This window comes from Cupressus sempervirens, chromosome 9, assembly GCF_028749045.1.
Source record: "Cupressus sempervirens isolate cs-2001-9-10 chromosome 9, ASM2874904v1, whole genome shotgun sequence".
In the NCBI taxonomy this organism is placed as follows: domain Eukaryota; kingdom Viridiplantae; phylum Streptophyta; class Pinopsida; order Cupressales; family Cupressaceae; genus Cupressus; species Cupressus sempervirens.
The window spans coordinates 576,056,186-576,068,760 of record NC_143126.1 but is presented as its reverse complement, the minus strand read 5'-3'; positions in this window follow the sequence as shown (position 1 = coordinate 576,068,760).

The following is a 12,575-nucleotide window of genomic DNA, read 5'->3' as shown; positions in this document are numbered from 1 at the left end:
ATGCTCCCCTCTCATTCTACTTGCACCGACATGTGTTGTAGCATTCAACATTGGTGCATCAATGATTCACTCCAAATTGAAAATAACTATTAAAGGATTCATTGAGCTACAAGGAACAAAACTTGCACATTTCCAAGAGGAATTATCTAACGTAAAATACATATTGATAGATGAAATGAGCTTCCTTGGAGAGAGGTTAATCCAAAACATAGACTCTTGTCTTCGACAAGCATTCCTAGAAAATAGCCATAAAATTTTTGGAGGTATGTTTAGTATTTCAACTTCTTAGAGTGAGAGATTCATGTAGTAATTTAATTTTTTTCTCGACTATTAGAATATTAAAGCCAAAGTAATATTATTTCATATAACATGGTTTCAATATTTTTCTAGGGATGTCTATGATATTGGTTGGAGATTTCAATTGCCTCCAGTTGGCGATAGATTGGTATATAAAAGTAGAGGGCATGCAAAGATAATATAGTGAGAATTCCATGCAATACTTACTTTAAACCATGTATTTTGATAGGATGGATAAAGTAATGAGAAAGAAAGATTTCACATTCTTTTGTCAAATATAAGGGATGCAAACCCCACATTAGAGGATTGGATGATACTTATGTCAAGATGTAATTCAAACATGAGTATTATAGAAAATGAGGAATTTCAAAGTGGTGTTCATTTATTTTCAACAAATGAAAATGTGTACAATCATAATAAGAAAATGCTACTATCATTAACAAACCCTATTGCACAAAGCATTGTTGTTAAAACAACACATAGCTCTATGGATGGAGATGGAAGTGATGAGTTGGACATGGAACTACTACTTACCAAAGATGTAAGCAAACCTATGGATTGAAGCTGGTCTTGTCAATGGAGCATTAGGATATATTTGAAGTATTGTTTATAGACCTAGAAGCACACCACCTCTACTGCCATTGTATGTACCTATGGATTTTGATAGTTACTCTAAAATTCAATTCGATGATCATTATCCTTAGAGAGTTTTGATTTGAGCAATTGATAGGGGTAACAAAATGCAAATTCCATTGAGACTAACTTGGGCTTTAACTATAAACAAGTCACAAGGGCTAACACTACAAAGAGCTACTATTGATATAGGTCCCACTCAAAGAACTTGTCTCACATTTGTGGCAATATCACACATCAAAAATTTGCAAGGAATAAGAATTATTCCACCCTTCACATATGACAGATATGAAAAATGAAGGCAGGAAAGCAAGTTGCTAGAAGAAAAGAGGAACAAAGCAAATTGGGAACCTTACAAATTATTTGATAGATTGTGCATTTTGTCAACACTTTTCTTTTTGATAGATAATAGACATTATCAATAAATTTTGGTGGTTTGTACTTCTTGAAATAATGAAAAATATTATTATATTTTGTCTCTTGATCCAAATGCTTGGTGATAAAATATATTGTTCATTTATTTATATTATATAAGTTTGGTAATTCAAATACATTATTTTATACTTGAGTTAGTTATTTGAATGGTAGAAATTGCATTTTGATATTTTTATGTGGTAAAAAAATAAATCTCTTATTCTAAGTATTTTTAATATTTCTTGCACAACATGTAGTACTAAACATTATTTATTTAACTCCTACTTTATTACAAATTATGGATAATTTATGGTCAAAATTTTGAAATACTTATATTTTCTATTTTTTAGTTTATTTTGTACTAAAGAACTAAAACAATGGATGCTTTAGAAAAAAAATCAGAAATCATTGTTAGAAGCCCAAATGGCTCTGTAAACTCTAATACTTTTTATGAATCTGATATTGACAAATGTGTAAGATTGGTTACAGAGTACTACAAAGGTATTGTGAAAACTCTTGAACACATGACATTAACGATTGATGATCACAATGAGCTAGAAATATGGAAAATGGAGGATGTTGCAAAAAGAGTACGTGAGGCATCTCATTATGTAGATGCATTTCCATCAATGATGAAAGAAGTTCATTGTGATCATTGCACAAATAAAGGTTGTAATATTAATTTGATCACTAAAAAATATGTCATGTACTTACATCATTATGGCGAAGTGCTTTAGATATAGTTATTACTTCTTTGACCTTTGGTACTTATTGGTTATTATATATGATTATATTGGAACATCTCTTTTCTCTTTGATTTTTGTAAGTTTGACAATCAACAATTTATTTTTATATATATGTGGTTTTATAAATATCTTCCATATTCTTTTTAAACTTATATTAGAATACAAGAAAATTCAATTTTTTTAATTCTTCACATGATGTGTATAGTTACTTTCACAACTCTATATTCAAAATATGTGTAGGCTATACTTTCATAAGTCTATATGCATGACCTTCTAATATGTTTGGTATCAAAATATTACTTTATATGGAAGTGAAAAATATGTGGTAACACAGATAAATCAAACATTAAATTTATTTATAGTAAATCTTAATTCTATGCATAATCCTGACAATCATGTATAAATCCTAAACCCAACCATTGTTTTTTTTGTATAGATTTATATAATATGTATCATTAATAAAATTCTAAAATAGATAGCATTAAATGGATGTGGAAAATATAGATGAAGTAATATTTATAATGTACATACCAAAAATAAACTAAAATCTAAATGTCTCTCGAACCCAAGTTCTAATTATATGCATAATCCTAAACATAATATAAATCTCAAGAATAATCCTAATACTAAGTTATATTTGAAATAGAATCAAATTAATAATTCAATTTTTTATGCACGTCATGATTGGTACTAGCTAATATATACTCTATATGGAGAATACATCGATATGCATGGAGGGGTTGAATTTTTTCATTAAAAATTCAATGCCTCAATGCGTATTCTACATATAGAATATATGTTAGCTAGTAGAGATATTGTTTTCTCAAAACAATAAAGAAAGATATATTATTACAAATATCAATATTTTAAAAAGCTTAAAAAAGACTTCATTGCCTTGCTCAGAAACATTTATAAATCTATAATACTGAGAATAATAACTCACTGAATTGCAAAGACTGATGCCTAGCTATGCAACATGCTTATTTCTAAGTATTAATTATTATGATTCTTAGTATTCCTCAAAGGCTTATTAGGCTAATAACTCTATCACATTTTTCATGAAGTCACATCCTCTCCATGCTAGCAACTAGTAAATACATTAGCTAAAATTTTTTTCCCCCTTGCTAGCATCAATCAACGTAGCAGATAAACTAGCTTGAAATCATCCATAATATGAACCCCATAGAGGCCTTTTCATAAATTATATTTCAATTTGTGATTCTTAGAACTCTAAGACAATACTTTCAGATTAATAAGAGTAACGACACACAATAATTTTACCTCAAAAAAGATATGGATGAGAAAGCCATACTTTATTCTTTAACACCTCTTCAAAGCATAAATAATACTGGTCAACCTTCTGAAACAAATAAATTAATTTCTACATTAGAGAAATAAAGGTGTCAATGAAAATATTGTTTGTTTTTTAATGTTAAATTCTCATCAATGATATCAAACATAAATTTCATGACAACATTGTTGGACTTGAAGAATTCCTCGACATAGCCGCACACGCTTCATTAGGACATAAGCCCTAAGATATCATAAAATCAAATAAATGGGATATAAGTCCTAACATATCATAAAATAAAGTAAATTAAAAATATCTGTAGATTTTTATTAAAACTCTAATTTTTCTATGCCCTTAGAAAAGTTAAACCCTAATTTCTCTAGATCTTCCAAGAAACTACAAAGTTTTTTTAAATGATTTTATTCTTCATATTTTTGAAGTACTAAGTTTGTACTTATTCATAGTTGAATATATATATATATATATATATATATATATATATATATATATATATATATATATATAAACAACTTATCAAAAATCACTCTTTCTACAACATGGAGGACAATAAATACAAAGGTGGCTAGGTCTTTCTTTGACCATTTAAATAAACATCATGATTGATAGATTTAATTTATTAGCAAATATCTTTTTCTCTTAATAATTTTGGTAAGAAAGAGAGTGCTCTAGTAAAATAAGCCATAGATCAAGTTTGCAACATTAGAACTATTGTTTAGAATGATAGAGCAAGAGGAATTTTTTTTTACAAAGCTAACAATATGAAAGGAAATAATCACCATTGCACTCTTCCAGGAGTCAATATTGTGCCATTTTGAGGATGAAATTCACATCCTTAACACTCAAAATAACCAATCGATCTCAATAGAAACATTTATCCAAAAGAAGTTATAAGTTTTACCAAGAATCATTGTAATAGAAAAATGTACTAACACTTATTTGGAATCCAAGCATTATATGCAATCACAAAGATAGACCAGACTCTTTTGCCAAAAGGAAATTAAAAAAGATTATCAAGATTATTAACATCTGAATTAAAGTTAGGGAGAGTCCTTGCATGTTTGTGTAGAGTTTTTTGGAGGGGGTCTCATTAGGAATATAGTTGCTATACCAATAATTTGTAAATATCATGGAAATAATCACTAGCTCTACCTCTCAAGGGGAGAGTCCTTACATAATTGTAACTATCATTGTATTGAACCTAGAAATAGAGATAACTTCAAAAACCATTTCATTCCCCTTAAGAAACAATCCAACCCATGAACACGTATTTGTAAATTTGAACTTATCCAAATATTTTTACTATGAGATCAGATTCTACTTTTTATTATATTGAGGATAATAAATCATTGAATTACAATTGATTGGTTTGAAGGAATGATGTCTAGCTATGCCACTACTTAATTGTTATCTTGAAGACTTGTTGAGCCTGTCATTTTGCACAATGATTAATGACATGATTACTTTCAAACTCCTCTCTTGAAAAGCTAATCTAGGATCAACTACAAGGTTTCGAGTGATCATGTGACCTACTGGAATTTTCTTAATTGAAGATAAATGTGTATGATTATGAGGAGACCTTTGCTAGTTCAAACAATTTTGGATAAGATGTTTGATATGTTGTTTGAAAAGTAACAGCAAAACAGATATAATTTTTGTTTTTTCTTGTTTTACAATGAATGAAATTTATCGATGCAACTATATGAATTCCTATTTTAAAAAAGTGTTAGAAAAGAAAATAACAAGATAGGGTAATGAGCGATTGAAGAAAATAACTTGAAAGAGAAATTCCTAATGGACATAAAGCATGGTAACAACACATCTACAAGTTAAATCATCGAAAAGATTGGGTAGGAAACTAATGAAAATAGAAGTTGGAATTCCTCAATTACACTGATGTAATCATTATTGGGATTTCAATAATAAACGAAAGATGTTTTACTTCTCATCAAATTGCAAGGCCATGGAAAGTGTACTCATGCAAGACAAGAAGTTATGCAAGAACAATGGGTGATCCTTTCTCCAATTTATTCTGTCAGTAGAATTTGTTAACATGAGGAAAATACCAAAACTAAAATATCGCACAATCATAACAACACAATAAAAGCATTAGCTCCATTGTAATTCATGAACATGCATTCACAAAAATAACACACTCTGGCAAGAATAACTACACTTAGAATGAGAGCACCAATAACATATATTATTGAATCAAAATAATGGTCTAGAGTACATATTAGATCCATGTATTTATAAGAAATCATCTCCTCTTTTTCTGTCAAGAGTGAGAGCTCTTAAAATGAAAACACATACTAAAAAATAATAAAACAAATCTAATTCTATAAAAACTAATTCTCTAAATGGTGCTAAGTAGGTATCCACTCTTATTTATATCAATTAATTGATGCATGAGTTGTTACATGACTTAAAATAATAAAATAATGAAAAGATAAGAAGATAGAAGCCATGAGATGATCTGGGAGTCTCTGGAAGCTTTAAAAATGGAAGCTTAGCCTTCTCTATGAATTTTTGGGAGTTTAACTACTATCCAAATATGTTTTTAGTGCATGGAATGCTCTAAAATAGCAACTGGCAGTTAACTATCGACGTACTGCTTCTTCTTCAAAAACTGTTGGCGCACCTCTAAGAAAAGCACACCTTCAAAAAGCACATATGTGCACCCGTACACCTTGGTGACAAGACTAAAAAATATTTTCAATTTCCCAAAGTGAAATTTTTTCTAAGTTCACATTTTTCAAGATATAAAATTTTATCTAGCATCACAATTTTCTAGAGTTTGAATTTTTTCTAACTTCACAATTTTCTAATTTCCACCATCTGGGTCTTGTTGACCTTCAACCAAAATGATGTGTGGATGTTTCCCTTTGAAATTTTGGACAGCATAGGTGATTTATTGAGGAGCTAATAAGTCTAAAGATCCATAATTTACCCTCACTTCCCTGTGGAAATCATGAAGTCTGACTTCTTGGGAATTCCCTAGAACTTGAAATTCATGGGTTTGAGTATGATCTTAGCTGCTATAGAAGACAAGGAAATCATGGTAATGTTTAGGACCTTTTGCTGGGGGGGGGGGGGGGGGGGGGGGGGCTATAGATGTTTTAGATATGTGGACTTGTGCACCTTAAGAGAAAATTCATTCACCAAATCTTCAAATTGTGCACCTGTGCACCTACACACTTTCAATTCACCGAAAAACCAAAGTCATCTATTTTGAAAATGTTTTTTTAAGTTTTTCTCAGAAGAGGCCTGGGAGCACTCTTGTGTACTTATTTTACCTTTTTTGATGACTTATACCCTCTTTATAGTGCAACATTCTCATAGACTTGAGCTTCTTCCACTTCTTCTGTCTAAACTCCTAAAGTACATGTGTTAACTCTTGTCATTAATAGTTTCATAAGATAAGGAACTTGTTCTGCTTCATGTGTCTAACCTCTATATTTTTGATCTTTACTGTAAATTCATGAATCAAAACTTACGTGTGGCCCCTTGGAAGGTGGAGGTTACTAGCTTAGGCAAGATCTCTATTGTTGCCAGCAATGAAGATACTATGATAAATTGTGCACTTGTGCATTATGCACCACACCTTCTTCTTATGCGTACTTGTTCACCTTCGTGTTATGCACATCTTTGTGAACTATGAGGTCTATTTGTTGATTTTGTTCTCTCTAACTGCTCAATCCTTCTTGATGAAAGACTACATGACCTAAATTATCTAGAATGATCAAATATTTGAAACTTTTTCATATTAAAAAAAAAAGCTTTTCTAAGTCTTTTTAATTAGCTTTTTTGGAGGTCTTCTACTAAAATTTCAAATATAAACTTTGATTAGTCCCTAAAATTGGGAAGCCAAAGGCTCACTATTTTAGGGACTAAAATTAGATGTTTAGTTCTTCTCTCCAATGATGTAAACCATTTTGAATCTTGAGCTCTATGTCAAAAGTTATGAACCCAACAAGTTGGGGTAAATAAATGCCTAGTTTTGAATAGTTTTAGTTAAATAGTGTTGTTTTTATTATAGCCACATATACTTTTCAAATTCATGGCTATGGTGACATTTGATCTTCCATCATTGTATATATTCTTACATTTTCGAACAATATGATGACTTTTGGTTTGCATACAACTCTTTCAAGTTTTTCCAAATTTTTCCAAAAATTGAACATTTATATTGTAGGTACTTGATTCTTATCAAATATTTTGTTTCAACCCATTTCTTCAATCATATCACTAGGGTTCAACCTAGACCCTAAGAAGGATCCAAAATGGTTGAGGCTCTAGACTAGATGCCTCATAGGAAATTTTAAAACTAGGGGGTCCCCATTTTGTGACTCAAAATGGGGTGTGCATTGTGAGGTCACAACAAGACTCAAGATGATGCATGCCTAATAAAAAATATTGAGGTTTCGATCTGTTCACAAACATTAATGTTAAGAAATTAAATAATAGTGCACTTAAATATATCATAAAGAAACCATAACATAAATAAAATAGAGAATACAAGATTAATTTTATTCATTCATAATCTCTTGATTACAATTACATCACCTATGGTTATGTCTCTAATTTATAGAGGCTCTCAACAACTATACAAGTAGAAGAAGATTCTAGGTTTTACATAGGTGGACAATTGTATGAGAGGTAAAGTCTAGTCCATTGGAAGGCATGGTTAACTTTGCACATGGAGATTTGAGGAAATTTCATCCAACACTCTCCCTTAATTATTACAACGAAAAATTCAAATAACCATCCTCCTATAATCCAAGGAAGCATCTATATAAACATTAATCTCATTTAAAAAATATATGCCTTTCTACTTCCAATACATTTCTGAACTTTGTCATTTCTTCTTTCAAAGGATTCTTTTCACACATTAAATTTATATTATCTTTCTTCGCCTTGTGTAATTCTTCTTCTAAAGTCACTATTTCAGAAATTAAATTTTCCTTTTATTTTAACACTCTTTTGTCTTGTTTCCCATTGCTAAGATCAGCTCAGTACTTGTATAAATCATATTTTAAATCTTCTACTCATCTAACAACAACCTTGCATCAAAAACTTAAACCTTTCATAATCTTTTGATTTTTTTCAAACTATATACAAGATTAGTGCCAAATTCTAGAAATTCATTTTTTATATTATGCATACCTTTTCTAACAATCCCAAACTAAGGATCCTCAAAATTATACTTTCAATAGATTACTACTTTGACTGAATATCTTTGTACTAACCTAGGTGCACACTTTGACAAGTTATCATGCCTCTTTTCCTTTGGCCAAGGTAGTGGTTAAACTTCATGAAAAACATGGTTTTAGAGGCTCTAGTAAATTTTCAACAACCAATAGTTGGGTTGTGCAATAGTTCTTCATAGTAGTCTCTTTCATAAGACACTAGAAATCCTTCACAAACAATTGTCTTAAAAAAATAATGCTCGCTCTTTCTTTAGAATGCATAATTATGTTCTTAAAAATATAGAAAAATAGGAATATAGAAAGAAGAGAAACTTTCAACTTGCAAACAGATCAGAGTTTTAAACAACTAAAAAATATATCACATATATATCACACCCATGAATCCAAATATGCTCTTGATACCATGCTAAAAAATTAAATATTAGTAGCACACTAAGAGAAACCATAACATAAATAGAATAGAGAAAATAAGATTAATTTTATTCATTCATAATCTTTGTGATTGCAATTACATCAATTGTGGTTATGTCTCTAATTTATAGATATTCTCAACAACTATACAGGTAGAAGGAGGATTGTGGTGCAGGAGCACCTCAAATATTCAAGCCATAGTTGAAGATTATAAAGACCACAAAGATCCTCAAAATAAATTAGAAGGAAGGAATGTATAAACAAGCTCATCAAATCAATTGGGCAGTCTTGGAACCTATAATGATGCTAAAATAATATTAGGTCTTCAAGATAGGTTTAGGTATAGAAAAGAGTTTAATGTTTAATAAAACTATTGTATGGCTTTTCAAGTTCAAACATTAAATTAAAAAAGGTAACGACTAGTTTAGAGGAAAGTTTAGCTTGTAATAGTTTTAAAATACCCAACTCAATAATGATAGTTGGTTGGAATTAGTTATTTTAGGGTGTCTTATAAATTGGAAAGAGTCTCTGATGTAAAATGAGAGAGAAAATATTGAAAAACTGGTATGTATGGGCTGGTGAACAACAATATTAAAACATAGATATTTTGCAACTCAAATTCCATATTGTGGTTTACAAACCGATTGGTTGGCTTTACAAATGCATTAATAAAGTTTCCTTCATCATTCCAAGTACTTTGTTGATAAGTTTCATGTTATTATAGGTTTGTTGTTATGCTTGTTGCAGAACCAATAGATTTCTTTTAATTATTTATTTTTTGTAGTATGTTTTAAAGGAAATGAAGATCTTTCCATGAGGATGAAGGCCTGATACTCATGGAAAGAGTTATTCTAACCTGTATGATATATTACTAACCAAGCACGTGCAAAATTAAACAAGATAGAGATTCTACCCAAACAAGGGGTTTATTTGCTGATTGGAGACATTAAACAATGTCCATGTGAAGGTGATTTCATTGTTAGTTGGGATTGGAAGTGTGTGTAATTAGGTGATTGAGAAAGCCCTAGTTCAAGAGTAAGAAGGGCTAGGAGGAGTCTTCCATATGGTTCCCTTGTAAATTGTGTCATTTATTATTTTATTTTCATTATTGTGAACTCTCTCCACATAAAATTGGTATCAAAGTGAGGGAAAGGTCTTTTGGAAGCATAATTGGTCTTGCAAAATTGGTTCTTGAATCTCTTAGTGAGCCCTTGTAGTTGAACTATCCTGGGAGGAGTAACCCTATAGTAGATTCTTGTACCAAGTTGATCAAGTAGCCATGTCTGAAGGAGAAGAAGAGATTCCTACAAGGTTGACAAATATGGAGTTGGAAAAGATAGTGAAAGAACAAGTGGCAGATAACAAAAAGTTAAGGGCATCATTAGAACAAAGGGACAAAGAGAATGCTGAAAAAGATAGATTGATAAAGTCCATGATGGAGAGGCTGTCAACACTAGAGAAGAAAGATAAGAGCATTAGATTGGATGAAGAAGTCAAAGATGAAGAAGAGGAAGAAGAACCCAAATAAGAAGAAAAGGACCATGAGGAAGTAAGAGTGGCTAAGTTGGAAAAAGCCATAAGAAATGAAGATAAAAGGGTAAGGACAGACTTACCCGTGTATGGAGGAAAGATGGATGATGAAGAACTAATAGATTGGTTTGGTGCAATGAAAAATTGCTTTGAGTGTGAAGGGATAGAAGAGAAGGAAAAAGTGAAGATAGCAAAGTCGAGGTTGAAGGGACATGCTTTTTTGTGGTGGGATTGCATCTAGACAGATAGATGGAAGAATGGTAGACCCAAGATCACATCTTGGTATACTATGGTGGACAAAATGAAGGCAAAATTTTTGCCATAGGATTATATAGTATAGTTGTACAAGAAAATGAGAGATTTTAGGCAAAAGGAGATGGATGTACAGAAGTCCACTGAGGAATTTCACAAGCTTGATGTTAGGGTGGATCATGACAAAGAGATGGAAGAAAATATTGCAAGGTATATGGGGGGACTAAGGTTCAATATCTAGGATGAACTTAGTCTTGCTACCTTGAGGTTGGTTGATGAATGTTATCAGTTAGCCTTGAAAGCTGAAGAGAAGATAAGAAGGAGACAAGAAAAGAAGAGTAGCAATAGAGGTGGATCTTCCATGAGAGGAAGAGGGGGAAGAGGTACTACTGATTTTTAGAGAAGCAATGATAAGGATAAGGACAAAACATTTTCAGAATCAAGAGGGGGTTAAAGAGGAGGAAGAAGTGGAGTATTCATAGGAAGATGCTTCACTTGCAATGAATTAGGCCATCAGTCCTTTTGGTGTCCTAAATGGCAGGAAGACAAAGGGAGAGAGAGAAGAGTAAACTTGGATGATGAAGAGCCAAGAAAGGATGAGCGAAATGAACCCATTGAACTTCTTCTAGAAGAAGGAGAGTGCTTACTGATGGGAAGAAGCAATCAAATACCAAAAGATCCAGGCATATTTAGATCAAATTGTCTCATTCAAGGCAAGGTATGCAAGTTTATAATTGATTCAGGGGCAAGTAATAATATGTTATCTTATGAAGTTGTTAAGAAATTGAATTTGAAAATTTTTGCACATGTTGCTCCCTATTATGCTACTTGGGTCAATGAGAATGAGAATTTTTTGGTTAAGGATCAAGTGATGATTGATTTTTCAGTTGGCAGTTATAGGGACAAGGTACTATGTGATGTCATGCACATGACTTGTGGGCATGTCATTTTGGGAAGATCTTGGCAATGTTCAAGGAGAGTCATGCATAATGGCTATGAAAATACATATGTAGTTTAAAAAGGAAAGGTGAAGTATAAGTTGCAACCATTGGTAAGGAGTCATAAGGAATCTATACTGATGTGTTTTGGTAGAGATATTCCAGTGTAGGATCAGGGTACTCCACATTATGATACTAGTTGGAAGCAATACCAGGCTAAGAGGTAGGACAATCCAAGGGTGGCAGGGCTGGTTGAACAACCTTTTGTTTTGGTTGGAGCAATGAAGTGTCCTCTAAGAGGGCAGATAGATGAAGGTGATATGGTGATAGGGAAAAGACAAATAAAGACTTTCGAGTAGGCTAATGTGCAGCAATAGTACTATCGAACAAGAGGACAGTCTAACCCAAAATTTTCTATATCTAAACCTTGGTGTGTGACTGCAGGAACCAGGATGAAGGAGCAGATCACTTTGGGGAATAATTTCACCCCTCAGCATAGTAGATGGGAGCAAGAAACAATGGATCACAGGTCAACTCTTGGGGCAAGAGTTCCTTTTATGGTGGGGAGTATGGTGTAGGAGCACCTCAAATATTCAAGCCACAGTTGAAGATTATAAAGACCGCAAAGATCCTCAAAACAAATCAAAAGGAAGGAATGTATAAACAAGGTCATCAAATCAATTGGGCAGTCTTGGAACCTATAATGATGCTAAAATAATTTTAGGTCTTCAAGATATGTTTAGGTATAGAAAAGAGTTTAATGTTTAATAAAACCATTGTATCACTTTTCAAGTTCAAACATTAAATAAAAAAAGGTAACAACTAGTTTAGAGGG